The following is a 17,898-nucleotide window of genomic DNA, read 5'->3' as shown; positions in this document are numbered from 1 at the left end:
TTTGACATTACCTTCCTATCGCAGATCTTTCTGTAGGTCTGAAATGTTATCTAAATTATTAATTGGACATTAATTAACATATCCAAACCACAATCAACTCTTGGTGTCATCTTATGTGTCGGATTTTCACTGGATTTGAATCCGATCTGCTGCTTAACACTCATTAAATCCAAAAGTGCATAATTGAGACTGTTTTTTTTATCGTATCGAGAACGACTTTAGTAATGATGATCGAGGCTAGGCTTAAAATTCAAAAGCTAATATCTCGATTCAGAGTGGAGCAATTTGACTGAAATTTTCAACATATTCAATTTACGTTATCTATTTTTTAACTATTATAGCGTGAACAGTCAACTGTTTATCTAATCTCCCATAATGCCTCTTCAAGTTGTATTATTTATTTGTATCAAACGACAAGCTACATGTAGTTCACTTCTGAACAGTGTAAAAATATAAGTTAATATGAGTTGATTCGATAGTAAATCTTACAGAAGTGGGAATAATTCTAGTTTTATGTGTAGTGTTAACAAAGTTTTATTATATCGCCTGATTCTCTTTGGATTTATTTGTACATTGTTACGTAAAATTGTTTTTTGTTTGTTCTAATTTTTGGTTTCGAATCCCCGGTTGTACGTGACAAGGAGTAGGGTCGCCTGTCCAACCTCGTGGTTTTTCTCCGGGTCCTCCGGTTTCCTCCCACTGCTAAATACCCCTACGCGCAAGCGAATTATTGAAATAAAATTAAACCATATGTTAGTCCCGAAATGACCTAGTTTGTGTCGAGTGGACGTTAAACCCCATTTCTCTCTCTCTTTGTTCTAATTTTGTAGGAAATATATTTAAAAAATAGAACTATTTCGTCTTGGAATGCTTTTAAAATGTTTTTATTTTCCTACATAAAATTTAGTATTCTTTGAAGACATTTTTTCTTTGTTTCATCTCAGGGCAATTGGCTGAATCTGTTGAAACTTTGTCAGATAGTATAGTGCCAGTCCCATTTGGCACACTAATCAGAATGGTAAGAGTGTAATTGTGATATCAGACCGCTTCTCACCGGGGAGTTACCATCACCCGGCTAATTAGTTGTCTCAATCGTTTCTGCACTCAATAAGACTCGCTAAGTCGAGCCAATTACCGTAGGCCTGTAAAATGAATAATGGATCTTCAACTATACCCAGTTCTTGAGTTACTCACTTTCCATCTTACATAATTTAAATGTTAACCTGTATATTGAATATGTAAAATATAAATAGTCGCATAACCTCCAAAAGTCCTGAGTGGGCGTTTCTTATTATATGTGTTTGATTTTACAAGGACAATATTCGGATTTAAAATACAGCGTAAAGGGGGGTCAGTTTTGACTATGTTTACTTCCTAGACTAACAGCCTGTATTATATGACCCCGCTTCCCTTCCATATATCAATATAGAGATGCAAATTTATGTTTCAGGTTGCTAGTCCATGATTGCCCTCGACTGTAAACCCACCTTGTTCTTATAGAGTTTGTATTAAAGAAAAGTCGACGGTGGGCGATGATGTACAGAGTTTTGACTTAAATTTAGCCCGGCGTAAATTATTTTTAAAAAACCACGACTCCGTCAGTTATCATCGAAAACCCGAGGTCTCGTGTTATTTGTTACGCATTTTGACTGATCTCGGCAAATACTAATCCACCCGAGAACTCATGAATAAAAAGTATAACAAGTTTCATTAAAATCGGAAATAATGCACAAGAAAGTGTTCACGAACCGACGCTAAATTGTTTTTTTTTTCAACCCAAAGTTATCCTTCAATTCTTTCTTGTCCCGGGCACTTTTGATCTAGTATCTAGTTCTGATTGATGTTCTTGATTGGTAATAAATTATTACCTCTTATTGTTTCAAAATATTTTGGGCCTACATGCACATTGCCGTTAATATATAAAGAAATAAAGGATGGTCCCTTTAATCTCCTTTAAATGGTTTTAGATCATTGCGCTTTAGCCTGAAGGAGTTTAACACTAATGGTGAGATTAATACAATAAATACGTCAGGAATTTCTCTCTCTCTCGGTTTAACATTCCCATAATAAAACACACAAAGATACGCAGTAAAAGAATCCTTAATAAAAAAAAATGGATAGTCGGTACAACGACATAGGACTTTTATTTAGTGATATATACTAAGCACCAGTTCACATTTATTATATTTGACAAACACTTATCGTCGTGACAAATAAAGCGAGAAGAAAAAATTAATCAAACATGAAACTAGGTTATGCTTACAAAAAAGGAAGAAAAGTGAAAAGGGTTTAGGGCAAGATAAAATGTTACATTTTGTTTCTGTTTTGTATTATTAGATTCTACATCTAAATAGTGAAACCCGATTCGCTGTGTATCTAACTTGGTCGTTATGATACAATGAGTCCGTAATGCCCTAAATTGTTTCTGGTTTTCTGATTGCATACACAAAACTTTGCTGTCGGTAGCTTGCTCTATTACAGAGAGCTATATTAACGTTATAAATGAATGAATGTGTATATTAAGATGAATTCCTATAGATGCAAATATCGAACACTCTAAAGAGCAAATTATTGGTTATAATGAATGTATGCAGATTCGCGTTATGTTATAGTGGGAAAGTGAAAATTGAACAAAAATAGTACTTTTAACCGATTGTTTCCATCCAAAGATACCCTTTATTGCCTTGCAAATAGTATCTCTGGACACATTCGACTCCGCCAGACTCCTATGTAGTATTGTATACTGATCAAACAAACATATGCCCTAAAAGAGCAAGAACAAAAATTCAAATATTTAGCACCAATTTCTGATAAAGACAATGATATGAATGGGGAGATTTTGAATTTTAGATTAATTGTATGCTTGGGTATATGAGGGATAAGTGTGTTGTTTGGCCTGCGGGTAATGTCTGCGTGGAGAACCTTCCGGAAGATCCGTGGAAGACCAGATAACCGCCGTTTAGACTCATCTAGAGCAATTTCAATTTATTTAAAGGTGTGTGCAAATACAATTTGTTTGTAAAAATTTAACTACCGTGCGTAATTATAATTAAATATGAAAATAAAATTTGCCTCATCGAAACTGGAAGATACAATAAAACAGAGTTATAGCGTCGGCAGTACACAAAAGTCAAAGCTTTGTTTCAAAGCATATATGTATTTTAGTTTATTGTGTGGCAGTGGAAATAATTGTCAGAACAACGATATCGCGAATTCGTAAAAGACTTGCAATTCAAGGGAAGTAACTCTATATTAACCGTACTATGGCGGATACAGACCGCATTCAATTTACAATAAACTGTTTTAATTCGTTCAACTTCTTTCATGAGCATTTAGTAATTGAACATATTAACACTGGGTACAATTTTATGGATACAAAATTATTGAATTTATTACTATTCAATACAGTTCTATATTTGAAAACAGATATGTGTGAAAAAGCCTAAGTAAAAATACATAATTTATACAGCACATACATGTACTTTATCTCAAATTAAAATATAGATGCGACGCCATCCTTTGATGTTAGCATACCATTATATCAAATAATACTACGGGCAACTTGTCAATGGTACATTACTGAAATATTGGACTCACATGTCGATTTCATTGAAATGCAGGTATGTGATAGTGTATCTTCTTCACAAAATATTTGTTAATACATCTTGATCAAAAAATCTAAGTTATATACTATTTCTAGTCGGCTTTTATCAGCTATTTGACCGGCAGATGTTATCTCTCCTCCATCCACCAAAAAATTCATGTTTGCATACGAAAAATTAGAGAACTGAAACTGAATTACAGTATGTAAAGTTTATTTCATTATTAATGATTTATATTTCTGAAGTTTGAAATCACCTACAGCACACCAGTTTCTAAATGGAGCCCTTTTATTTTCACATAATTCTGAATGAATTATTCTTCATAGGTGTAATATCTTTTAGCTTATAAATCTTCTTGTATTAACATTTGTCATACTAACAGTATATATCGAAATAGAGTTTAAATTAACATCTGTCTAATTTCATAATTCACTCTAAACATCCACATAAATGTCATATATCTAGTTCAGTTCTGATACAAATGTTCAGCTGGTAGCAATCCTTTATTCTCCCTAAAACATAAGATATAATATGTCATTAAAATATACATTTATGCTTCAAATTTTAACTTTTTATTTCAAAACACTTTATAATTAAATTATTTTGAAGATGGTAATGTAACCAAAGATATTTTATTTTTTGCTTAATGTTTAAATTTTGCATAGAATTGCTCATTGTAATATACTGAGAGCTTTTTTCACAACCTGTTCTTTGTATTTTTTCTAATATTTTGTACACAGAGATAATTGAGTTTTGTGCAGTTGTCTTCACATTTTAACGTGCATTACCTATTAAGACAAGTTTGATAGATCTGTATCCAAAGCTGGATTTCTATTTTATATTCACATGGAAGATTTCCTATTTAATTCAGGAAAAGACAAGGGAAATAACCCCTGTTTTGATGCCAAGATAAAACCATGCATGTTTCAGAAAATTTAAACAAGAAGTTTTCATATCTTATCAAAGAAGAAAAACTGTTATCCCACAAAATAAGTAATAGTTATATACCTTGTTTTCAAGGTGTATGGGTTGATACACCGTCTCTTTTTTGAGTGTATCAACCCATACACCGAGAAAACAAGGTATATAACTGACTTATACTAAATACTTTTTCGAGAAATAGAGATTTTTTTCTATTTTTCCCAATTTCAAAAGCATTTTTCATTTCACAAATTTATCAAAGTTTCCCATTCAGAGCCCCCCAATTATCTCATCGCAAACGCTTATTTCTACTCAGGTAAATGATGTCAGTACACCGCACGTGCATTTCACGGTTTAAATCAGGTCAGGGAAAATGTTCATAACAGGGATATTGATTGGTTGAGATAAGCAAACGTCATCCAATCATTTTGTACAATAGCCATTTCTTGTTGTTTTGCCAACATCCTGGCTGCGTCGATTGTAGTGGATGGCAGAAATGAATGCGGGAATTCGTCGAAGAATCCTACTTTATAATGTCACAGATATATATTTCTAAGACCGAGAATATCAGTTCTGCAAGAGATGTCAATGGTCGCGAAGATTTAGAAGCCCGATCCTTCACAGAACAAAAATTAAAGCCATGCAGATGAGTCGAATTCCGACAAACACAAGGATTAATACCAATTGCATAGGAATATGGTGACACTTCCAGATCAGTACAAAAGATTGGATTTTAACTTTTTTGATAAGCAAGGTACATTTGCTAATTTCCGCACAGATCAATTCATTAACTTCGCGAGGTATTGACATGCACTGACAGACAAAAACAAGAACAGCCATTAAATGAAGACGAGTTGGAATTGTAGAGTTCTCAAGTTTGTAGTGTAGAAAATGCCAATGGATTAATTTATACTAGTAATATATTTGGATTACGTGCTGCGGATGAGCATAAACTGCGACAAAATGTGAAATTTTTTAGTGTTGAAAATGCCAAGAGATTAATTTATAATAGTAAAATATTTGGATTATGTGCTGCGGATGAGCATAAGCCGTGACAAAATGTGAAAGTGCGACCAGATATCAAAATGCAAAGACATGTGAGTGAAAATGTAAGAATATGACTGAGAGTGACGCACATTCAAAAAGTGCTGAGACAGTTGAAAATGATGACTCTTTTACCATAACATGTTCAAAACGGGTTGTAGATGTTCAAATAAATATGTAAATCATGATTTTGTCCCTTTTCAACTGATACACGGCCACTTTTCAACTGATACACGGTCACTTTTCAAAAGTGACCGTGAAAAGTGTCCGTGTATCGGTGTATACCCTCCCATTTTCATCAAAGAGTCGAGAAAAAGTATGGGTATAAGTATAAATATACATGAAGACTAAGACAACAATACATGTACATGTATTTACAATCACATTTAAATTATTAACACACAAATTACTTACTTTTCTTCTGTTAGAAGTTTATGCACTTGCCAGTGATGTCTATTTTCTTGTGTTTCATTCAAAGCATAAAGAATTCCATATAATGCACAACCTGCCACAGATCTGATAAAATAAATATTATTGTAAGCAATTAAAATAATGTGATATTAAACAAAATAATGTGATATTAAATAAAATATTGTAAGTATATAAAATAAAATAATGTGTTAACTGCAACATATCAAAGGTCACTTTACTTTTTAAATGCATTTATGTTCTGTAAAATAACAAAATGAATTACAAAGTAGTCATCACTGTAATTTATAATGTTGTCAAATAGGCCTGCAGTCAAAATTTCTAGCACGAAGTTCTGCTACAAGGTCCTCCCTAATAAACAAACTATACATTTTTGGAAAGCTTATAACACTAGGAACACAAATCCTGAGAGTTCCAAGCAAAATGTCTGCAATAACTTGATTTAGAGCCGGATGAAAATTGTGATAATAGTTCCATTTTGAAACAATATAAAAATTCCATGCTAACATTTTATAATCAAATTTGTGAAAATAGTAAAGATCCTTACCCAACAACTGCACCAAACGCACCACCAGCAACCATACCTTTAAGACCCATGGACGCCCTTAAAATCCCACAAGTCACAACTAAAAGAATATAATGAGTACTTAACTGATAATAATATAAAAAATAGACGAAAATATTGTTAATGACATAACACATGACAGAATAATACACTAATACTTATTATAGCTTTCCGTAAAGACAAGGGACTCACAAATAGTTTAACCTCTAAATAGTAGATTTGGATTGTCATTTGACTCTCCCTTTCTAAACGTAATAGTAAATTTGGATTATATTGTTTAATTTCAGACTGGTGGTTTGAAACAATATTCATTATACAAGCTAAAGTGACTTTCATTGCTCAATATAATACTGAATGAAGAGTTAAAATAGTAACTAACCACAGCCAATTATATATTCTAAAGGGGATGATTTGTTTCTATATACAGCTATAGCTTGTGAAGTTCCTCTGTAATAAAATGATATAGTAATTAATAACGTGTAGGAATAACCAGCAGTTGCCAGGCATGAAACACACACATTTTGCAAGAGATGGATAGAGAACAACCTAAAAAAAATGTGATTTTTTGTACAATCAGGGGCCATAATCCAAGAAGTTACGGTCGATATGCACTAATATCGAAAGGAACTGAGATCTTTTGGATATAACCATACATTTTAAGTTTCATCAAGATCGGATAAAAACTGTGACTTCTAGAGGGTCCACAACCTTGGTATTACATACTTTTACAATATTTGTGTACAAGTAGCTGCCATTTTGTCAAGCAGTTTTGGGCCAATTTTCACGAGATTCGAACTTAACCATCATTAGTGTGCAACGGTTATATATTTAAACAGCTTTTTAAATCAGAAAAAATGTGACCTCTAAGGTCCGATATGCGCGAACATCAAAAGAAACTGAGATCTTTGGGTTATGAACACGAATTTCATCAAAATCAAATAAAAATTGTGACTTCTAGAGGGTCCACAACCTTGGTATTACATACTTTTATACTATTTGCGTACCAAGAGGGGCCATTTTGTCTGAATTTAACCCTTAGGACCCTAGCTTCTGAAAGACCGGCTGCGGATGGCTCTTGACTGGAGTACCGAGCTCTGGCCGCCACGGGTACCTGTTCGACCAATCTGTAACGAACAGGTACCCGTGGTGGCAGCTATACCAGTTGCTCGGTATTCTGGCCAAGCTATTCCAACTGGTTTTTCGGCTGCTCGGGTCCTAAGGATTCATAATATGACCCCCCCCAAAAAAATTGGGGGTCCATTTTTTCCTTGAGAGGCTAGTATATAGACCTAATGTCGTTCTGGGCGTTGGTGTCCAAAGGGTTATGGTACTTACATAAATAAACCAGTAAATACTGTCGATCGAAGTGCAATTCTTGATCCTTCTCTTATACCTTCAACCATTATAGCATCATTAAATCTTCTCTATAAATATATGTCATATCAAATGAACAGTTTAATTCAAAATTATTACACTTAACACAAGCCAAAGTGGGCTGGCATTAGTTTTCTAGAAAAGGTAAAGGTAACATTCCCACTCATTATTAAAGGTAATAAATCTAAATAGTTCAAAAATAGTTCAAAATTCAGGAAGTTATGATCTGATACAAGCGAATATCAAAAGGAACCAAGATCTTTGGGTTATAAACATGCATTTCAAGTTTCATCAAAAATAGGTAGAAACTGTGAAGCTAAAAATGTGATTTTTGAACATTCAGGGGCCATAATCCATGCAGTTGTGGCCAGATACTAAAAGGAACCGAGATCTTTCATCAAAATCGGATAAAAATTGTGACCTGTAGAGTGTCCACAAAGAGGGCCGACGGCGTAATATGTCGACATAAAAATGTGGGTGTATAAAAAAGCAAATAGAAAAGTGATTTTTTATTTGTTTTATAACAATTGCTTTTTGCTTTGGCAACAATTTTACAAACCTTAGCAAACCTAAGGAATTTGAAAAAATAATTCTCATAAACTATGACTGGTAGACTGTTTATTTAGTGACAGAGGCAATAACTCTGAATTTCTATAGGGCTTCTAGACAAACAATCCAAACAAGTTTGGAAAAAAATCACAATGGGCATAGGTGACCACAATAAACTCCCATATTCACCCTGAGATTTCATCTCGCAATTTCTCTGAAATGTTAAATTGATGCACATTTAAGTGATGTATAATAGGTTTTGATGTTTAATATCAATTATTTTGATCAGTCTGCCAGCTAACCTGGTAGACCAACAATTACTATCAAGTGTGGAAGTGATCAATTAGTTGATGTGTATTATTAACATTACTTTGGGATGTATTGAAATAGAGTTGTTATAAGCCTCTATCTTGTTATTTTATCCATGACTGAAATGTAGGCGTATAAAAATGAAGGATCCATACCATTGCTTGAAACCTTGAAGAAAAAACAGTTGCTTGATGTTTACGAGCAAATTCCTCTTTATAATTTTTTGAAGCCAGGTAACTCGCCAGAATAAAACTCACGACACCAGCCTGAATCGTAGCGTAAGTAACCAATTTGAACTCAAAGGGATATTCACCATACAAACTTTAAAGAAAAGAAAATATTGAACACATTTTATACTGTCTAATCAATTAGTTATCACTTATGGCAAACAAAATTATATTGATAATTGAACTAATGAACATTAAATCTAATGGCCTTTTTTCCGTCGAGTTGTCAAAGGAGGACAAGTCTGGGGGCTTGAGCTGACCCTATTATTCCAAAAGATTTGACGTTGAGCATTAATTACACCCTTAATTTTCTTGACTGCTACAAAATAATGACCCAGAACTTGCATGGGCGTGGATTTAGGGGGGACGAATAGGTTTCTGTCCCCCCCACGATTTTGATTGCAAGGATAGATTTTCAGGTTTATATCCACATGAATGACCTGTTCGGAAGGCTATCTAACCACTGCCTTGAGTCTCGCCACAGTTACTGATCTTCACAATATCTTCCTCCTTAATTGACCAATCGCAGCTGTCAATCAAAATAATAAATCAATCAATCAAAAAACGCTGTGTTCCTCAGTATGTCACTTGAAGTGAGGGAGATGTTCCCTTCTGTCTAAGCTCTTCTCCGCCTCACACTGCTGAACCTTGCTGGTTCCTGCTCAGCCGAGCGATCCTTCATGATCAGGACCCAAAGCATTTCGCCAAGATATTCATAGAGAACAGTCATGATCGTAGAATGAACGTCTTTCGACGATTCACTTAACTTCATGAACAATTAATATTTGTGCAGCTTTCATGTAGGTAGTCAATTTTTCCATATCGACATCATATTACCCCTAGTTACAGCTTTCATCGAAATAACACTGGTACAGAAAACTGTACGTAATTATTATTTTGGTTTAGTAATGAAATGTTCAAGGGTTCGTCCGGCCCCCACAAAAGTTATGACAAATCCACGCCCTTCAGTACTAGTAAGTAATGACACATCATACAATTATTTGAATAATAATAATTTGTGGAATAAATAGACATTACAGTGTATTATACAATTCTTGCAAATTTTCCTTGGAAGTAACTTGTTACTTGGAAGTAACTTGGTTTTTTTATCATAATGAGGTTCTATTGGGGTTGTATTACTAAGCACAACATACATAATACATAATGTGGTCTAATAATATATCTTTTTTGTACTCAACAAGGTCAAACATGCATGAGTTTCACAAATTTCCACAATAATATATTTAGTATTTCAAAAATTACCACACACAACAAAATGTATGAGTAATTCATCATCTTGTTGATACTCAATTTAATTCAACAACCATTTTAATTTTAACATTATCAAATACTGTGTTGTCACGGTGACACTAGCAAAACATCAACCAAAGAATTGCAGACAGTGGTTCCACAAAATTCAGCAAATCATCATAACAGATCCTAATTTATTTGACACAGATACCCTAGAAAGGTACAATATTTCAGACTATCAAACAACTCATGCGGATCTGTGCATAAGTAGACTTACTCTTTTGTAAACACATTTCTAAGTCTATCTTTTCCAGTTTCGTTACTTATGTAATCATTAACTTCCATCTCCGTTACTATAGCAGAAGATATCTCTGTATTTGTCCCATTCCTTTCCATTCTATCTGTAGCTGTGGGTGTAACTATCGGTGTAGGAAAGGAGTCAGCATACACTTTAAACATAGAGAATACATTTAAACTGGATCCCTTTTTAAACCTTCCTGGATTATTAATTGAATATTGAGGGATAACAATTTCTGAATTCTCAGAGGCACAGTTTTTGAAAATTTGTCTTTCAATAAAGTTTCTCATTGTTTCCATTTTTAAATTTTACTATAATAAATCAATTCATTCAACTGTCTCTGATGGATGTCATCTCTGAAGAAGTTCAATCATCATTCTCTGAAATATATTAAAACATTACATGACCTTCATGTAAGCTAATACATGTTATATTTTAAAGATACATTCCCGGGTACAAACTGGGTGATTTGATCATATATTTGGACCAAAAACATATTCAAACTAATTATTTTATCATAATTTTGCTTCAAATCCTTCTCAAAACATTGCAATTGTCAGGGAATACCAGACTATAAAAAATCGATCAAAATAGGTCATGTTTGTGTCACGTGACACAACGGGTGCGATGACGGAGGAGAATTCATTGCATACACAAGACGATGTTGCCTTTATCACTGACTATTTATTACAAATATCGAAGCCTAATTAAATTCTCGGATTATCCACTGTCCGCGTCTTTTTCCGTGATTTTTATCTCAGAAAGTGTTGTATGTCTAACTCTTCACAAAGTTTATCAACATGTACAAGTTTATCAACAAGCGCTCAGTATCCGCATGCAACCTTCGACGTCACGCATGCAGACAGTCCTAATCGTCGATCTGTCGATTAGGGAAACACGTACAATTTTGCCCTGTATGCGCTCCATGAGTGTTTTTCAGGGAATCCAGTATTTTTCTAGTTAGATTGGATATTTCTACTTTCCATATACATATACCAAAATTGCCATACTTTTTATATAAATAACCACCCGATAATTACTTTTCTGGGAATGTAGCTTTAAACAGTGCGGATAAATCTATATACATGTAATAAAGGTATCACTGCTGTTTGGATTTAAAGGTATGGTGTACCGTATCGAGAATCTGTTCCACCTTCTGAACTTATTTTTATCTAATAACATGATATATCTACAATGATCAGAAATAAATGAAATGAAATGAAATAGGGTTTAACGTTTTACCATTCTGCTCCAACCGGGATAATGAAGACAGGCATATGCCATAGTACAAGGTGCTAAGAGGGAAATTTTGCCCGGACAGTGGCACTATGGCCTACTCTTATATCAAATTCGAAATGCCAAGGGGGATCTTTTACATGCACGTCAATGTATACACAGGACCTTGGTTTTTTGTCCAATCCGAATGACTAGACAGCTGTCCTTGTCAGGCCCTCCGTCCTGCACCACTGACAAGGGGGGAACCATGCTGGAAAATCAAGATGAACTTTCTCGGCCAATGCATGGATAATACACCCATCCTCCAGACTAGCGAGCTAGCGTCTTACCCACCGTGACTCCCACTCAGAAATATGCAAGAGATGGACAGAGAACAAGCTAAAAAAAAGCAATTTATCATACAATCAGGGGCCATAATCCAGGAAGTTACAATCTAATATGTGTGAATTTCCAAAGGAACCAAGATCTGTGGGATATAAAAATATAGTTTAAGTTTATAAAAAGTGTCCTCTAGCTAAAAACGTGATTTTTCGTAAAATCAGGGGCCATAATCCAGGAAGTTACAATTCGATATGCGCAAAGATCGAAAGGAACCAAGATCTTTCGGACATAAACATATATTTTAAGTTTCATCAAAATCATATAAAAATTGTTACCTCTAGAGGGTCCACACAACCTTGGTATTACATACTTTCATACAAGGAGCGGTCATTTTGTCAGGCAGTTTCGGTCTGATTATCAGGAAATTCGAACTCAACCATCAATAGGATGTCACATTGATATATTTAAATGGTTTTTAAAATCAGATAAAAATTGTGACCTCTAAGCTTAAATCAATCGCGATTTTTTCGTACAATCATGGGTCATAATTCAGACATTATAGTCCTATATATGCGAATATTGACGGGAACCGAGATCTTTAGGATATAATCATATATTTCAAACATACATTATGCAAGAACTAAATCTGCCTATTGCATGTCTTTCTTTAGGCCTGAAATATTATCTTAATTATTAATTAGACATTAATTAACTTATCCTGACCATAATCAACTCTTGATGTCATCGCTAGCCTGCAATATTTACTGGATTGGAATCTGATCTGCTGCTCAATCCTCATTGATGATTAAATCAAAAAATGGATAATCGAGACTATGTTTTTAATCGTACTGACTTTGGTTCCCTTAATAATTTGTCCTTCAACTGGCTGGACTAACCGCTACTTGTTTGCTGTGAGAGTCTAAAAGTATGAATTGTGTACGAAAGTGCATTAGCACCAGAAATTATCATTCCGGTGGCAGTACAGTATCTCTATCGGTTTAAATTTATGCATAATTCAGCTCTGAACTTAAGCTCTTGTTACACTCGCCCTGCACAGCTCTGAACGTAAGTTCTCGTTACACTTGCCCTGTAGGCCTGCGTTCAGGAACCAGCCTATGCAAGCTATTATTGACTAGTCCTTGTCGGAAGTCTTTTAGCTCCCAGTAAATTTTACTGGGCAACTTTATACTGCTAAACGGTCACTTGTCAGCTCCTGTGAACGCCTGTACAATGTAAAAGAACATTTTAGTGAGAAAACAAGACCTTGCCTACCCCACTAGAGTCAGTATGTGCCGGGCGAGTATAATGAGGCCTACGTTTAGAGCTAAACTAGGTTACACATCATCAATCTGATTAAAATACAGATCTACCGTTTTGTTTTTTTTACATGCACATGAAGATCTGACCAGTTGTAGTGGGAGGTTGCATCAGATATTTGATCAACCAATCAGAATTGATGTTTCTAGTAGGATACCCACAGTTCTGTGTGCATTGTACACCAAGAACTTGCTGCGACAGAACGTTTCATTGGCTAATTGTTCACATCAACCAGAACGCAGGTTATAATATAACAACTCTTCCAGATCCTAGTGTAGTAAAGACAAGTAAAACGAAATTTTGAACTATAAAAAACGAAACAAAATACTATCTGATCAGATTGGTAACACATGAATGAATAATGAATGATGATGTCTGATAATGATCATGATGTCTACCGTACGTAACTAATGTACGAAAATTAAATGGTAGCTGGCTTCTCCGCAGGTAGCGTGTCTCTCTCTGATGTTCAGAATGGATGTCTACGTGATTTTATATAGGCCTATTCATTCAATGATAGGCTAGCTGGTTACAGTTTAAATGAGACAATCGTGCCAAGACGTAAATTACCCTTTCCGAAATTATAATATAACTATAAGACAGCTTTAATTCAATGTTCTTATAAAAGATAATTATTTCATACAAATCCTTTCATTCATAATTACAATACTTTCACTTTATACTCTTCAAGGTCACAGGAAATGACATTAGATCTTCACCTTTACTTCCGCCCTTAGTCTCCCTTATCCAGACAGAGCGTAAACGTCAACCACGATGAGGCAAACCGGGTAGTGATTTGGTGATTTGGGTAGCAAACACCGAAAATCAGGTAGATCTGGCATATAATCCTTTGTAAGCTTTGGTGACCTGTCTCATTCTTTATATAACTTAAAATTTAAAGTCTAAGAACGGGCTATGTTATCTCTAATTCAAAAAGTTTGGTGTTCATATCTAGAACAAAAAAAAAAAATGAAAGTAGACATTCACATAGAACAGTCTTATGCAGTAGCCACACAGAAAACTAACTCCTGAGCAAGACACATCACACACATAAGACACAAATAATTTTTTAAAAAGTTAATAAAAACACAATCAAATAAATGTGTTGTGTTTCTTGGAGTTCAGAAGATGACTTGTCTTCAGTCTTGTATTGTAGGCCTATAGTATTTTGACATCAAATGAATTTTGAAAGCTGTAGTTTTGTAGGCTATCCCGGTACCCATCATAGGCTACTATTCATTTTGAATGTTTAGATGGTTATTGCAAAGTGATTTACTATCATTTTGAACATAACCAATTCTAAGCCACAAATCGAATATTATGTTGGCGTGTACTGGGTAGAAGAAATCACCATCTATCTTTCTGGAGAAACTTCAAGCACTGTTCATGCAATATCTGTTCTTTCATTGGGATTTAATGGCCGCTCCCACCATAGGTAATATCGCAGACAAGTGTTGCCTAGGAAACTTGCAAGAGCCAGTCGTAAATACCATTCTAGTTTAGCACAAGGTTTACTGCCATTTCTTTGATTAAAGGCGCAACTCTGCCTTTTGAGATACAGTATCCAATGGTGTTGTTAGAGACCATTCATAAACCACTCCCAGGCATTGCTCCTGAGGTGAAGTGGGTTAAATAAAGCCTAATTAGGACTGCCAGGTAGATGGCATGCAAGTACCGCCTGGCCCGTGTTGTCACTCTAGCTCCGATCTAGAGAGGACCAATTCATATTAAGGTTGTGCGTCGACTTGCAGTTTGGAAAGTGTTATGAATGATTTGTAATACCATGTTGATGTTGTCTTGACTCAAATCAAAATACACGTATTGCAATACAGGATCTTCCATAATACAAAATTCAGCACATGGTTATCTATAATTTCACCCATGGTTGTCTTAATTTATCAAAACACACCTTCTATCATTGAATTGATCTAAACAAAAGATTTTACTGTACTGAGACAGGTATTTCTCCACAATAATCAGACATTCAAATCAGAAAATGTTTATGAAGAAATGCAAAATTGTTCTTAAGACCTATCTGTTCAAAACAGATTTCGTAATATGTAGCAAAATGAGTGGCTGTATTGTGCAATCTATTGCAATATGCGATTTTCAGGTTACAATACACAGCTGGTGTACTCTGTGCTACAATTTACTGATAAACTCCAATGTTTTGCGTCAATAATATGCTTCAATTTGCAATAGAAATTTCAGTTATACTGTAAAATATAAGCTTATATGCTGCAGCCATTAAAGCTGTTAAAAAAGTAAAATGAAAATATTAACATATAAAATGACTTGACAGTGACCATTAAGCCATCCTATTGTATTTTGGAAGTTTTACAGTGTTTGTGTTATGTCTTCATAGATTAATTGTCCCCCCCCTTTCGAAGAAAGCAGGGGACTATTAAAATGGGTTCGTCCGTCTGTCTGTCCGTCTGTCTGTCCGTCACACTTTTTGGGACACAATAACTCTCTTCCTAATTGAGCTAGAATGTTCAAACTTGGTGTATGTGTTTATTCGGTCAATGCCTTGATGGAGTTCGAAGATGAGCATTTTCCGCTTAGGGTAAGCAGAGATAAGCAATTTGATTGGTTGATGCTTTGGGACACGATAACTCTCTTCCTAATTGGGCTAGAATGTTCAAACTTGGTGTATGTGTTGATTAGGTCAATGCCTTGATGGAGTTCGAAGATGAGCATTTTCCGCTTAGGGTAAGCAGAGATAAGCAGTTTGATTGGTTGATGCTTTGGGACACGATAACTTTTAATTGAGCTAGAATGTTCAAACTTGGTGTATGTGTTTATTAGGTCAATGCCTTGATGGAGTTCGAAGATGAGCATTTTCCGCTTAGGGTAAGCAGAGATAAGCAATTTGATTGGTTGATACTTTGGGGCACGATAACTCTCTTCCTAATTGAGCTAGAATGTTCAAACTTGGTGTATGTGTTGATTAGGTCAATGCCTTGATGGAGTTCGAAGATGAGCATTTTCCGCTTAGGGTAAGCAGAGATAAACAATTTGATTGGTTGATGCTTTGGGACACGATAACTTTAGTTCTAATTAAGTGAGATTGATGAAACTTGGTGTATAGTTTCATTACAGTAATACCTTGTTATCTAAATTATCCCCCTTTGGTGATACAGTTTTTAGCATATAAACTAGATAATAATTATTCGGTTGACACACAATCAACGGCATAGAATACAGATGGCACAAGCTATAATAATTATTGATATAAAATATTATTTTATCGCAATTTAGCTGATATATAACTGGATAGCCCTCATAAATAAGTAGTGGAAGGAGGGAATCGATTTTCATATTCCGTTTTCCTGCAAATGTTATTTAACTTCTTTATTATATAATATTTGTATTTTTGTCCCCCGCCTTTCGAAGAAAGCAGGGGACTATTAAAATCGGTGTGTCTGTCCGTCCGTCACACTTTTTGGGACACAATAACTCTCTCTAACTGAGCCAGAATGTTCAAACTTGGTGTAGGTGTTTATTAGGTCAATGCCTTGATGGAGTTCAAAGATGAGCATTTTCTGCTTAGTGTAAGCAGAGATAAGCAATTTGATTGGTTGATGCTTTGGGACACGATAACTTTAGTTCTAATTAAGTGAGAGTGATGAAACTTGGTGTATAGCTTCATTACATCAATACCTTGACTAAGTTCGATAATGAGCATTTTCTGCTAAGGGTAAGCAGAGCGATAAGCAATTTGATTGGCCGAGACTTTGGAACACAATAACTCCCCTTCTAAGTGAGGTAGAATGTTCAAACTTGGTGTAGGTGTTAATTAGGTCAATGTCTTGATGGAGTTCGAACATGAGCATTTTGTGCTTAGGTTAAGCAGAGATAAGCAATTTGATTGGTCAAGATTTTGGAACACAATAACTCTCATTCTAGTTGAGTTAGAATGTTCACACTTGGCGTAGGTGTCTGATAGGTGAATGCCTTGATGGAGATTGAAGATGAGAATTTTCTGCTTAGGGTAAGCAGGGATAAGCAATTTGATTGGTTGATGCTTTGGGACACGATAACTTTAGTTCGAATTAAGTGAGAGTGAGGACACTTGGTGTATAGCTTTATTACATCAATACCTTGACTTAGTTCGATAATGAATATTCTCTGCTGTCATGTCATGGCTGAGTTCAATGATTTACATTAGTCGATGCTTTGGGACAAGATAACTTTGATTCTATCTGATGGAGAGTGCTGAAACTTAGTGTATAGTTTGATTGCTCGATACTTTTGAAAAAAATAAATGTGCGATTAATAAATATGTGTCATCTATTTATTTTTGGATTTCGCCGGGGGACATCAGCCTCACTGTTGGCTTGTTCTACCTGTGAGATTTTGTAAGAGATTCTATTGAATGTGGTCACGGTTCACCATTGTTCTTTGGTTGAATACTTATACCCTAAGAATCAATATGTTCACACATGTTAGGTT

General features: G+C 34.9%; 1 protein-coding gene and 1 non-coding gene across 12 annotated transcripts in view; one reads left to right on the top strand and one right to left on the bottom strand.

Moving 5' to 3' along the window:
* Positions 1-2,151: 2,151 nt before the first annotated feature.
* Positions 2,152-14,304, bottom strand: LOC126826662 (uncharacterized). 10 transcript variants are annotated; one of them, XR_008788768.1, is made up of 9 exons: positions 14,087-14,147; positions 13,497-13,712; positions 10,549-10,949; positions 8,949-9,114; positions 7,897-7,985; positions 6,941-7,008; positions 6,544-6,622; positions 5,982-6,083; positions 2,152-4,114 (listed from the first exon to the last, which is right to left on the bottom strand). It is a non-coding gene; the product is annotated as an uncharacterized LOC126826662 (transcript). The 10 variants fall into 10 exon arrangements; XR_008788770.1 differs by lacking the exons at positions 13,497-13,712; positions 14,087-14,147 and adding exons at positions 12,850-13,045; positions 14,014-14,028; XR_008788769.1 differs by lacking the exons at positions 13,497-13,712; positions 14,087-14,147 and adding an exon at positions 14,163-14,304 and having other exon boundaries at positions 2,154-4,114.
* The window catches only part of LOC126826657 (uncharacterized), a 16,976-nt gene continuing 13,276 nt past the window's right edge, over positions 14,199-17,898 (top strand). For both annotated transcript variants that reach the window (XM_050555637.2, XM_050555636.2), the window contains exon 1: positions 14,199-14,272. The gene's annotated coding sequence lies outside the window, so the exon portion shown is untranslated. The remainder of the gene's footprint in view (positions 14,273-17,898) is intronic.

The sequence above is a fragment of the Patella vulgata genome, chromosome 7 (genome assembly GCF_932274485.2).
Source record: "Patella vulgata chromosome 7, xgPatVulg1.2, whole genome shotgun sequence".
NCBI classification, from domain to species: domain Eukaryota; kingdom Metazoa; phylum Mollusca; class Gastropoda; family Patellidae; genus Patella; species Patella vulgata.
Note: the sequence above shows the minus strand (reverse complement) of the source record. Positions and strands in the feature narration are given on the sequence as shown.